The sequence below is a fragment of the Rattus norvegicus genome, chromosome 2 (assembly GCF_036323735.1).
Source record: "Rattus norvegicus strain BN/NHsdMcwi chromosome 2, GRCr8, whole genome shotgun sequence".
Lineage (NCBI taxonomy): Eukaryota > Metazoa > Chordata > Mammalia > Rodentia > Muridae > Rattus > Rattus norvegicus.
In genome coordinates, this window is record NC_086020.1 from 31,521,705 (window position 1) to 31,535,670 (window position 13,966).

General features: G+C 44.5%; 1 long non-coding RNA gene across 1 annotated transcript in view; it reads left to right on the forward strand.

The window, feature by feature from the left end:
- The first annotated feature begins 1,448 nt into the window (after positions 1–1,448).
- Positions 1,449–13,966, forward strand: part of LOC120100680 (uncharacterized) — a 51,788-nt gene continuing 39,270 nt past the window's right edge. Inside the window, exons 1-2 of the long non-coding RNA XR_005500535.2 lie at positions 1,449–1,693; positions 11,096–11,196. This is a non-coding gene — a long non-coding RNA (uncharacterized LOC120100680). The remainder of the gene's footprint in view (positions 1,694–11,095; positions 11,197–13,966) is intronic.

A 13,966-nucleotide genomic window follows, 5' to 3' on the forward strand; every position in this document is an offset into this window, starting at 1 on the left:
ATCCCTGCCCTCAGGATGACTGCAAGCTTTAAGTGGATTATTTTTAACATTGCCACAGGTGACATAAAAAAGATATAAATAAATCTACAATTAAAAAAAAAACCTTAAATCCCTGGGGAAAAGAAATCTGGTGGTGAGGTGACGTGGCTTGAAGGCTTCGAGGCTGAGAGAGAAGTGTGGAGAGAGGAGGGTTGCCTGACCACAGCTGGCTGCCTGCTCCTCTGTCTTCTTGTTCCCATGCCACCTGAGCCTGCTCCTGGGTTCTGCTCCCATGATCCATCTTGGAGGCCCAACCTCTTTCTGACATAGTAGCATCCTGATCTCAGGAAGCATGTGCCGGACAGGCTCATAGAGGCTCTGCATCTGTGTGGAAATCTTTAAAGGAGTCCTTCGACTTACATTTTTTTTTTTTTGGTAAACCTGTTTGGAAAAAACAAAAACAAGCAACAGTGACAAAACAGAGGCTCATGCTGTAGCCCAGGTTAGCTTGGAAATCACAGTCCCCCTGCCTTTGATGGCTCATCTTTCATTATCCTAGGCCATTCTCCTAGAAGTCCCTTTCCCATCTCACCAAGGGCTGGAAGCCAGACGGCACGTCTACTCGGAAAACATCACTTTCAACCTAAGACATCACTTCAGAAAATGCATAGGTTTAATTTCGGTTTGACACTTTCCAGATCTTTGTTGTTAAAAACTAATTACATGTTTTTTGTTTTTTATTTTTTAAATTTCAGCTTAGATCTCTGCTTATCAAGCCCTCGGCCAAAGTCCCTGAGCCTGAGGAGACGGTGAACCTAGCTCTGTGTATCGCTTTAGTTTCACCTCTCATCTGCTTGTGATTTCACGTCCAATGTCTGTGTGCTCGAAGGATGTCTTGTATAGATACAACATGACGGACAGGTAGACATAGCAGGGCTGTGAGTACAAGCAGGCTTCTGAGGACAGCTGACGCTTACACTGAGGACACTAGCGGCCATTTCTTCTTTGGGAGAGGTGGTTCTGACTCTAAACGAGCGTGAGTGTTCAGGAGGTTGGTAACCCTGTCCTGTTGAATTATGATGAGAAAACAGTTCAGTTGCTTGCAGAGCCAAAAACAAACCTCAGGACTGCTTAACTCATCCGTCAAACAAACTGTATTTTAGGAAATGCAGGACAGGGAAAAATGCACAAAAGAAAAGGAGATTTATTTATTTGTACAAAAGTGGAATGACAGGCGTTTGAGTGGATCCAAATAGAGTTTAGGGAGGAAAAAAAAATGTGATTCATTGCCAGCTATTAAATCTTGTTTATCCTTTTTTAAACTAACCAGAAACACATTTTGGAAAAATCCAAGTTAACAGTTGAAGCACTGAGAGCCGTTTCAACCCTGCCTTGGCCCCGTGCCTACCAAAGGGAGGGGAGGGAGCAAGATGCGTCAGCAGGGTTCCGGAAGTCTGGAAGGGTGAGCATCCAATAGCCACCCAACCTCTGCAAGGAGTCCATCCATTTCCTCAAAGTGTGTGTGTGTGTGGGGGGGAGTATATCTCAAGGCAGCCAGGAGAAGGCTTTGAAGGACACACAGGATTTTCCTGAAGACACAGTCTCTGAAAGATGCGTCCTTCAGGAAGCGCCACCTCCCTGTTGCTAGCGGATCTGATCGGTGCTGACTCCAGACACAGGCACAAGACTGAAATTCTTCAGCACGTTTGGTCAGGTATCTGAAAGCAATGGCTGGAATCCCACTTGGTGGTGGAAGAAATCTTTGCAGTGCATGTGCTGAGATGGCTCCTGTGTACCCCTCTGTCAAGGCCTGGGAGGGAATGGCCTCTTCTAGCTGCTTCCACTGTCTACCAAAGGCGCTGTATGTGCCTTTAGAATAAGAAGAGATGGACTTAGCCATAGACTATAGGAATTAAGCTCATTTAAGTAATCATAAAATGTACCTATTTTTGGGGTGTGGGGAGAGTAGTGCAAAAAATTAACTTCTTTGGAGCAGAAACTCTCATATCCCCATTGTTTTTTCAAGCAAGTGTGCCAGCCTGAGGAATAGTTTCAGTTGTGACTGCAGATGGGACTCCTCTGAGTTTAAGGACTCCAGGAATGGCCAAATGACTCATCCAGAGAACTGCTTTTCTGCTTCCCGCTCCTGCGTGGCGATCTAGGTGGAAGGGGCAGCCTTACTGTGGTTTTCCAGCTTTCAAGCCTCCGGGCAATACTTCATAAAGCAAAAATCTAATGCCAGATTCTGTTCTCCCTCCCCGCCAAACCTCTGGTCTCTCTCTCTTTTACTCCCCCCACTTTCCTGCTCATGTTTCTACCAATACTGTAGATTTCCTGATGGTAACAACTGGGCCTTAGTCAATCTCATCTGTCATAAAGAAGGCCTTGAATGTGTAATTAGTCTGGGGCCTCCTGCAAATAAATACAGAAGCTTCTGACATGGTTACAACATCCCCCCACCCGCCACCCCCTGGGGCTAAGTAGACACAGGTCCCAGATGCAGGTCAAGACATATTTCTCCAAGTGTCTATTTCAATAACTAGTACTAGAAAAATGCTTTTAAAATACTTTAACTCCAGAGCCAGCATCTTAACCTTAATCACAACAGAAGAGAAGATCGGACTTCCCATCTGGTAAGGCCTCAGCATCTGCACTGAGAATGAGGATCCCCTTGAGATGTCTGTGGGATAGCCTTCATAAGAGGAGCACAAAATGTCCAAGAGGGAATAGGGAAAAAAGTTAGAAGAAAGTTGTGCTGTTTGGTCAGGCTGGCAATTTTCAGAAGTAGGAAGACTTGCCCACTGTGGGTGGTGCCATTCCCTAGGCAGATGATCCTGGGCTGTATAAGAATGAAGAAAGAGATCTGAGTGCTGGTCCACACCTATGCATTGCTCATTGCTACTGACTGTGGATGCTCTGTGTCCACCTCCTTCAAGTTTCTGAGACTGTGTCTTCTCCACCATGATGAACTGTAATCTGAAACAGTGAGCTGAGTGAAACCCTTTCTCCCTTAAGTTGTTTTTAGCTGAGTATTTTTTTAAAAAAGCAACAGGAAAAGGAGTCAAGACAGCATGCACACTTCCTTCCTAATTACTGAAAGAAGACATGGGTCATGATTTGAACCTGTAACGTCCCCTACAGGCTCAGGGGTGGAAAGCCAGGATGCTCTGAGTAAATGTGTGAAGAACAGACACATGATCAAACATGGATGAACTTTCAAAATACGGTGTAAGATTTTACTTATATATGACATTTCTAAATGGGCAAATTCATAGAAACAGAAGCATGGGAGGAAACGGCAGAGGCTGCTGATGACATAGTCTGGCTAGTGATGGTTGATTACTCGAGAACCACCGCACCATGCACTATAAAAGGTGGATTTGGGGCCGAGTGAATATCATCAATGGTGAATTACTTGGCTAACATGGCTGATTCCCAGCCCTCCAAAAGTGAAGGGAAAGTGATTCTGTGCTGTATCAGGCATCTCAATAGAGATGTAATTAGAAAGAAAGAGGACGGAAGTCAACTCATGGGAGCAGTAGTCATTCTTTATTCTGGAGTCAACTGGAGCAAACCCAAGATCTGCCTTCAGGACTGATGGGCTCTTCCTCAACCACATTTCGCTCACCACCCTCTCAGTCTCGGGTGGGCATTTGGTTCTGAGTATTTGTTTTGGTGCCTAGACTGCGAGTAGGTTGTGAGGTGTTTTGGTGCCTAGACTGCGAGTAGGTTGTGAGGCTTCGTTGATGCAGCACTTAACTGCCCCTGTCCCTAACAACCCCATCACTGTGTGGTGGTCCCTTGGATGCCGGACAGCCCAGATGCTGGAAAGCAGCAGGAGGCTGGCTTGGGAGACTGACTGATGAACAGGGCTTGAGCTCCGTGAGCTGCTCATTTTTGCTGATGTTGTTACTGCCGACACAAGACAAAGCCTTGGGGTAAAGAGAGACCGCAATCACAGGGGTCCCGAGGATGCCACAGATCGCTCTTAGGATCTGCCTGTCCCCTTCCTCAGCAGGTGCCATCACAAACACTCCCTTCATGAATTTAGCTTAGAGCACTCAGGGACCAAGCCTCATCCTAGTGACAGCTGAGGCACTGGCTGTGCCGCTGATGAAGTACTGGCCTGTTTGCCTCGCACACACGCTGTCCTGCTCTGCACTCCAGGTGGGTTGGGCTCCTTCCTCCGGCCGGAGGTACCAAGACCCAGAATTTCCATCCTTACCTACTTGGCCTCACTTCCAATAAGCACAACTAAGCAGCCTTTTCATGCGAACAAATGACTGAAAGAGAGTGTAGGAGACCCTCTCATCCTGCCTAAGAAGGAAGGAAACTCACAGACACCAATGCAGGCATACTGAAATGTGACAAGACTAAAGTGTAAGTGTCTCGATGGGGCCATGTCATCAAAACTAATAAACACAGAGGCTCGACACAAATAACACCCCCCAATAGTCAAATATGTTGAAAACTCTCCAAGTGATTCTAGTGTGAACTCTGGCCATTGTTTAGTCCCCGAGGGTGACACAAGCCTGATCATTAATCTAGCTCCAGCCCAGACAAATGCTAACTTACTGAGATCTCTCCTGAAGACTGCAGAGGTGTTTCTGGAGTTAGAAATATGTTTTCCTTATTTGTCTTAGTGGGTAAGTCTGAGGGCCCCAGAACGAATAATAGGCAGACATCCTGGAGAGACCACTGTTGGCAGCCATAAGGCGCTTAGTTACTGACAGGAATCCTGAAGAACCAGGCTTGGGAGAGGAAGAAATCAAGACCTCTATGAAGAATGGAGGCTTGGGGTATAGGAGTGAGGCCATGGCTAGAGAAATCCGACTGAAACAAAGTTAGATCTTGGGTTGCTCTGGACTTAAAGTCTCGAGGAGTACATGAGGCTGACTGAGTCTTTGACAAGCCTGCTGACAACCATAACTGCCGTGAGAAGGAAAAAAGAGCTCATCTCTTGGCTTCTGTGGTAGGATGTGGTAGATGTCATTCCACAAGACAGAGAGGGTTCCCCTATTAAAGCAATTTGTTGTTGATGAGGAAGATATCAGAGGGCTAGAAACTATCCATCATTTCTTACTTTTATAGTATAGAAAATCACCCCAAACCCACGAAGTTGAATCACAGATTCTCTCTGAGTGAGCGTGTGGTGCTGTGTTTGCAATGTCAAAGACGGTATCTGGACATTGCTAAAGGAATATCTAACACTGACACTAGCTAATGTGCTTGTATAGCTGGGCACACTTGGCTACTTCAGGAATGATAAGATGAGCTAGAACATAGAGCAGTCATACAGAGTATCTGGATCGGATTAGATACCTACGTAGGCAACCCTATGTGATGGGTGTCTTCAGCCATTTTTCTCCTATGAAAATATTTAACCAATGATTAGCAGTGAGAGACAGGGATGAACAAGTCCGAATGTCAGCATTGAAAGATACTGTATGCAATTAATGTGCAATCCATAGTCTATGTATTTCCACACATAGGCTGTTTGTTGGCTAGCGAGAACCGCATAGTATAGCAACCAATGAGGAGTGTGCACCATGGGGTTGGTAGATGAGGATCTGGTGAGCTGACCCTTTGGAGAGGGTGATGGCTAGTGCTTTTAAGTGGGTTGTTTAACTTTGCTGTGATTTTTTTCCTATGTAAGTTTCATTCTGAAGAAAAGTTGAACAACACAGCTGAAAAAGATCCACTGTTTCAAGGAGACAGAAGTTGAGAATCATCCAAGACCACAGATTTTTACAACCTGTGCCCTTTGAAGATGACGGGTGAGCCAACACTAGGTGGCGTTCAACAGGCAAGAGGATTGGAAGAATTCTTTGATGTGATGGGAGAGCTCATGGGTATCCCAGCGTGTTTGGAAGACTGAACATCACTTTTGTGAAAGACAGAGGAGGAGCTGTTGGCAGAGGTGCATCATGGAGATTGGAATGAACTGAAGGGTAATTGCCAAGACAATTTGCTCATCATTGGCTGACAGAGGGAATGAGTTGTGCTCCCTTTCACCAGAAAGTGCTCCCTCTCACCAGAATTCCTCTTTCCCACGCAGTTGAAGATGGCAACATGCAAGACACAGCCTGCCTCCAGGAGCTGCCCTTTCCCTGCTAGTTTTCCAGAGACTTGACTCTCATCTTCTTTGCAGAGCAATCCCTTGGGGCTTCAAAAGAAGGGAAGCCATATGTGTCCATGGCACTTGTCCTGGTTCTGTGGGTCCAGTTGGCACGCTATTATGAGTCTTGGTGGGTGAGCCACAGATAACATTTGCTATGCCTCTTTGCATGTAATCTTAGCACTAAAAGGCTGGGCAAATGTTTTATTGATTATAGGGAATTATGAATAATAATGGTTGTGTTTGCTGGAAAGTAGGGAGAGATAAGTAGGAACATTTTTTTTGGGAGGGGGGTGGCTCATAGCAGTGAAATAACTGCCATGTTAGCATAACGGGATATTCCTGGGAGAATATGGATTGCTCCTTTTCCTAAAGAAAGATTTCTAAAAAAAATGGCATAATGCTAAGGACTAAGAATATGCTTAGAAAATCTAGGAGTCGGTGTGATAGAAGTACTATCAGCGATAAAGGGCCAAAATATATACTTGACTATGTTGCTTATAAAATTTCACATGCAGAAAACTTGACTTCAAGAAATGTTACATTTACCTGGACGGTGGTGACACACACCTTCAATCTCAGCACTCAGCAGGCAGGGGAAGGCTGATTTCTGAGGTCAAGGTCTGTATGGTCTACAAAGTGAGTTCCAGGACAGCCAGGCCTCTACAGAGAAATGCTGCTTCAAAACACAAACAAACATGAACAAACAAACAAACAAAACATGGTGCATTGAATGGTGTTCAACTAACTACTGTTTTCTGCACAGGTCCTGAGATTGCATTTATATAAAAATATCCACGCATTTATATAAAAGTTTATTAAATATTAAAATACTTAAAGCTCATGTTTGTATAGATGGAATTGAAATGGTACTCATCAAATCATCTGTTCTGTATATCACACAGCTTCTTTAAAAACGGAGAAATGCTGACATAGCACTTCACAGAGGTAGGCGACTCTCTCATTTATTTGTAAAACAAATAAACATTAGAAATAGTCATTGTATCTGTGACCTAATAAATTTCTCTAGGAGATTTATAAGAAAATAATTTTATATTTCTGTTAACACATGATTCTTTCCATTTCTCTTTCATGCATTGACATCGAGATGTAAAAAAGAAAAAAAATCTCATAACAGGATTGCATTTGTTTGGGTGGGATAAGAAAATCAATTAAGAGTCTATGCCAATGATCCAATGCGATATAGAGACGTCAGAGGCAGGATGAAGTAGTAGGAGTGTGAATACTTTTTGAAAGTAGAACCAGAAAGATTTGCTGATGGGTTGAATGTGCGCACGCAGGGAGGACTTGAGAATGACCTCAAGATTTTGTTCCAAGCAGACAGAAAGCTGAAGTTTCCAAATACTGTCATAAGACGATTGGACATTCAGGGTTGCTCTTTCAATTCAAGTGTTTAATGTGAGATGGTCTAAGAAGTTATTTTTTCCCTCCCTCCCTCCCTGTTTCCCTCCCTCCCTTCCCTCTCTTTCTTTTTTGTTTGTTTGGTTTGGTTTTTTGAGACAGGGTTTCTCTGTGTAGCTCTTGCTGTCCTGGAAGGAACTCACTCCGTAGACTTGACCTCAAACTCAGAGATATAACTGCTTCTGCCTCCTAAGTGCTGGGAACAAAAGCTACACCGTCACTGCCCAGCTGGGTTTAAGATTTCTGAGATGCCAAGGAGTGGGTAGCAATCGAAGTCTAGAGTCCAGATGAGAGGCTGGACAGGAACCTGGACATCATCCCTGCACAGGACGTACTGAAAGGAAGCCTAGTACAGGGACAGGCGAGAGGAAGGTGAGGACAGACCCTTCATTTTGTGTGTGCCAAAATCAGAGGTCAGATCCAGCAAGGAGGCTGATAGAGTGGCCAGAGAGCCAAGGTAGACCCAAGGATAGCTATGTCCTGGAAAACAAGAAAAGACTGTTCCTCAAAAAAACAAAACAAAACAACAAAAAGACTACTCACCTTTGTTAGCTGCCTAAGAAAGGTGATAAAGATGTGAACGGAGAAATGGACAACCAGGTCTCCATTTGTCCACAGCTCTTCTGGCTTCAGCACTGGAAGTCTGCTGGCTTCTCAATGGCCATCTGTACTGTCACCATCATCTAAGTCAACAGCTCACCTCCAAGGTTAAAACTGGGAGATAACTGGATCTCAAGACCAGAGCTCTTCAGTATGAGATCAGTGTCCCTGTAACTGATGCCCGAGAGCTGCCCTGCCTTTTACTATACTGGGTATAGTAAGAAAGGCTGCATGGATGAAGAAGACAGTAAGTTCTGTTAGACACTAAATCTGCTGGCACCTTGACCTTGGACCTCAGTTTTTGGAACTATAAGAAATCCATTTCTCTTGCTTTTAAGCCACCCCTTTGTGGACCTTTTGTTATAGAAACAGAATTCCTTGTTTTGAGAACTCTCTCAAACCCCAAGCAAACAGCAGTGAAGAATGGCCGTTGGGTTTAGTAACACATTGCTCATGCATTCAGGAGAAACCTTGAGTAAGAAAGGCTCATAGGAAACAGTGAGGGGTTGGGGATTTAGCTCTAGTAAGTGCAAGGCCCTGGGTTCGGTCCTCAGCTCTGAAAAAAAAAAAAAAAAGAAAGAAAGAAGGAAACAGTGAAAGTGAAGCCCTGCACACACTGGAGTGACTTTGAGGGAGAATGAGAATTATTCTATAATACGTTTATATCAACCTCATGTAATATTAAAGTTAGCTAAGAAACCCCTCAAATTTAATAGCCAAAGCTTGAAATATCTGGGAGTGGAATGCCCTATTTCCTGGGACCTGCTTTGAAATACTTCAGCAAGAGGGGAAGAAGTGAAGCAGTCTTGCATGTTTGTTTGATTGTTTGTTTTTGACAGGGAGGGTCTCACAATCTTGCTCTGACTGGCCTGGACTTTGCACTGTAGACCAGGCTTATCTTGAACTAACAGAGATCTGCCTGCCTCTGCCTCCCAAGTACTAGGATTAAAGGTGTGCACCATCAGGCCCAGCCTGTTCATAATTCTTAATTCTGGGTGATATAATTATGAGATTCGCTGTTCTCCATTTTTACATGTGATAGATTCAATATGGAAAGTCTTAAAAAATTAGGTAAGGCAGAAGAAAAGGAGTTCGAAGCAGCAAGAACACACAGATCTTATGAGGAGTCTAGCTATACGTGGGGAACAGATAAATTCCTAAATGAATGTGTATTGTGGATATAAGCATCCTCATATAAAGGAGCCCCTGGGATTCCTGGGAATAGCAAGGCCTTCCCCCATCTGAGTGTGGATGCTGACAGTGTGTACAGAGAACACCAACCATGGCTTCCTCTTCCCTGCTGACAGACACTGAGACTGCTCCCATGTAGAGACCCCTGATAAGATTAGCTCTCCTCATTCCTGCTGAGCTCCCAGGCTGCTGCTGCTGTGACATCATCAGAGTGTGCGCCCACCTGACACCCACTTGTCTTCCCATCTGTTTCTTCATTCCTGTCACCCCAGTCAGGTCAATCCTGCTTTACAGGTCACAGCAGCTACAGAGGAAGGGAAAGGCATAGGCAGCGTTTGGTTTGGTCTCTAGACCTTATCAGTCCATTTGCTTTTTGAGACGGGAGAAGCTGCAGCACGGTTGAATGCTGACTTAGAAGCGTGGGTGAGGCAGGTGGGGTGGGCCTAAGCAGTGTGCTGTCCTTGAGCAGAAAGGAGGGATGGGACCGATTGGATGTGCCGCATTCATTTGGCATCAACCAGAGGTGGCAGAAAGGACGGGTGGGAAAGGCAGGCACTGTGTTGGCAGGATGGCTTCTGTTTTGTTCTAGTAAGTTGCAAATGGGCTTGTGGACTGCGAGTAGAGGGAAGAGGACCCATCTGAGGCTTAAGCATAGAGGAAAAGGCGAGGGAGAGAAGCAGAGTTGCTTAGAGAAATGAAAAAGAATTTTCAGAGATTTCCAAAGACCTACTTGAGACTGAGAGCAACCAGTAAGTGGAGAAGCTACAGATATTCATGTCCCATGATGCCCTGTTCTCATTCACTCATCACTCATGCAATGACCATGACTAGTTAGCTCTCTCTGCCTAACTCCTTTTGGGGAACATATTCTACTTGACTATAGGCTAATCTGGAAGTGAGGAAACATTTCTACCTTCACGAAGTAGCTATCAGCTAATAGGGCCATCAGCTAATAGGATAGTTGCTGTTATCCACTGAATATTTATGTCTCCCTGAGATTCCTGTGTGAAGTCTTACTGGCTGATAGGTGTAAGGCTATGTAGTGGACAAGAGGCACTAAAGTTGGATATAGATGAGAGATGTCAGTGAATGCTAGAGGTGTTGCAGTGTGGGAAGAGGTGTGGAACACAGAAGGTGGAAACAGAGAGACTGAGCCTAGCATAAAACCTCCACGGACTCTCCTGAGGCTCCATGGTGGTCAGGCATCATCTGATGTTTGAGAGGGAAGGTGAGAGAATGATTTGGAAGAGGAAAACAAGGAGGCACCCGCCCCAGCTTAGGACCACTGTGGGACATAAGCTGGAGAACTGCAGAAAGACAGTACCTACAGCATCCTCTTCCCATCTCAGTCAGAAAGTAAAGGGATATACAGACAAGCAGTGGAGGACATTGGGGCTTTGTTGATACTGGGTGTGAATTCCAGAGAACATCCAGGAAAAGGGTCTGGGGGTGAAAATGATGGGGGAGGGGCTGGTCACACTGGAGATATACTGACTTATGTGGAAGTGTAGCTGAGTGAGATGGGACGTCTGAGGTCTTGGGCTTCTTGTTATGGTAAAAACCAACCAGCAAGCAAACAAGAAAATGAACATCTCAGGATATATAAAAGTTTCTTTTCTTATTATTTATTATTTTTGTACACAAAAGGAAGAGTTTATTTATGACATTTCCAAGCATGCATGGCATAGTATATCTTACTCACATTCACCTTCCATTCACCCACCCTTGTCTCCGTTCCCCTTCCCACTGGCTGCCCTTTTCTCACCTGGTCCCCTCTGCTTGCAGGTCACGTAGAAAACGTACGTGTTCAACATTCATTCATCCTGCACCCCGACCAGCGTATGAAGTGGAAATTCCTGGTTTCTTCGGAGACTCAGTTGTGTCAGGTGATGTTTTTCTGGAAACTGTCTTATGAAAAAGTGATTTTGCTAAAGCAGACATGTGGGAGGATGTTTTGTTGAGAGCAGACATGTTTTGTTTTTCTGGAAGCAGCTTGGGAAAACAGAACATGATGTTTGGCTAGAGTAGATGCTTGAGAGAACACATTATGTTTGGAGAGGATGTAAGTATAACCCAACAGGCAGTTGTGTGGTATTGGTTCGCCTTGCCACTCTTTCGCCAGTCATCATTTGCCATGACATCATAGAGAGAAACACCACTGAAGAACTTCTGGCGCTGTCCCAGTGGCTTCTTGCCTGGCCGATTGGCAGAGCCTTGTGGTTTCTTCTGGATAGACCTGCCGCTGTTGATTCATGAATAGTGTTTGTGAGTGGATTGAGCTATGGCTGTTGATTCATGCAAACTGAACTGCTGATATCCTGACAACGAAGACTAGATTTGCTACAGAGAACTATTTCTAAACAGGCCCACATCCTCCTTTGTTCTATTAACCTCTCCTTTCCTCTACCTCTGATGGGTGGTGGGCTAGAAGGGAGGTTAAAGCATTTAAGTGCACTTATTAAATAAGGCTTAGAAAAATATAAGCCTGCAGGAGTTCAATCTTTTGCGCTCTGGAAAAAGCCCCCCTTCCTTTCATCTACCCCATGTACTGTGTCTCATGAAGGCAGCTTCTACTGTGCCACCACTCTTTGGAAACCTCGGATAAAATGTTTCTCTCACTTAAATCCTCATCTTTTACCTGCTCTTACCCTGGACTGGATCTCTATCTAGCAACTGTATCCTCTTTTTTTCTTAACTCTGTGTTTTACCTTCTCCAGATGTAAGAGTTGAAAACACACAGTGTGTGAACTTTTCTGGTTGTCTTATTTCACTCAGCCATGTGCATACAGGCTTCTCTTTGTCTTTACTGAGCACAATGGCCCATTTCTGCGAAAGGCTAAATGACAGTTCGTCATCTGACATACCAGGTTGTCCATTGTGTTTGAAGGTCATTTTGGTTGTTTGTCTTGTCAGTTTGAATAGAGCTGCTATCACCATAAACAAAAAGGGTTCCGTGTGTGTGTATAAGTTATAAATGAGCACACTTGCTGACTCATTTGGCAAAAATATATTCAGAAGAAACAGACAAACTGTCTCCAAAAGTAGCTGTAGCATTACTCACAGAGCTGGCACGATGGCTAAGTGGATAAAGGTGTTTGTGGCCAAGCTTGGGTTCCATCTCTGGGACCCACCCAGTAGAAGGAGAGAACCAACTCTCAAAAACTATTCTCTGACCTTCATACATGTGCCATGAAAACACACACCACATGTCCCCCCAAACACATACAAGTACATGAACACACACAAACATACCACATACAGGCACATGAACACACACACACACAAGTAATCATTATCATAAAAATTTTTTAAATAAGCATAAAAGCCTAAAATATTACTTGTGAAAAAGGGTCCTTGTGTCTTTCACAATCCTTATCTGAAACTTGTGGGTTTTTTTTTTTTAAATCACATAACAACAGCAAAAAAAAAAAATCAGTGACAGATATTTTGTAACCCTGACTCTAAATGATACTCTAAATCCTAGCAAGTACTCTATTTCCACTCTCCGAAAAGCACATTTCTGTGCTAATATAACTGTAGGAGGAGAAATAGAGGTATTTTGTGGGCAAAGAATTGAGAGTGAGACATCCTTCGTAGAGAGTACCCTGCCTTGAACCCAAAGAATCAGACACAGTCATTATCCAGCCAAGGAGCACAGGTGTGAGCCAGCAGTTGTCCTGACCCACGCTGCATGGTGTCATGGGACTTATTTCCACACACAGACTGGTCTCAGAATCTTCGTAACCAGGATAGGTACGGAGGCCTGGAGGCATCCAGAAAATGGCGGGTTTGTCATTTCCCAAGAAGTATTACCCTCGGGGTTGGGGATTTAGCTCAGTGGTAGAGTGCTTGCCTAGCAAGCACAAGGCCCTGGGTTCAGTCCCCAGCTCCGAAAAAAAGAAAAAAGAAAAAAAAAAGAAGTATTCCCCTCAGCAGAACATGGCATCAACAGCCAATTTCTCTCCTAATCGATCTTTACATCCTAGCTCTCTTTCACCTTGAATCATGTCTTCACCACTGAGGTGGGGAAGGTTGCTTTGGGCTCATTAACACACAGACCTACCGAGCCCTTAGGGGGTCCAGTGTGATCAGTGTCAGTGGCATGGGCGTACCTCACATATCCTTCCTTGTCAGCTGGCTCTGAGGAGTCGGGGTCCTTGTCTCCACATGCAGAGTATTTTATGAAGAAGGAACATTTCAGACGATTGGGTTTCTCTCTGGAAGTTAAAACAAGACGCACAGCAGCAGGCTCTGCTTGCTTGCTTGACTAGCCCCTTGGGTAGAGAGCTACCCAGCCCTGGGAGGCTCTGCTTCCATCCAAACCAAACTTCCCCCGCTGACCTCAGGGAGAGATGGTTTACATCATGAAGAGAAAACCATTTATTTATTTATAATAACTTCAGGGTTTTATGGACCCACAAGACGATATAATTGAAGAAAACATTAGCAAACAATTCCAAGTCCCAAGGTTTTACAATTTGTCGGGTCAAAGAATCATCAATGGAAATATTTCAACATTAAGAAGGGAGAGCTATGCGAAAACTCCTTTTGAACAGGGCTTGGGAGGTGAAGGTAGTTCACAGTGTATATTTTTGTTCACGACATCCTGGGGTCTTAGGAAAAGACAGTTGTTTCCAGGAACTGTTCTGAGCAACA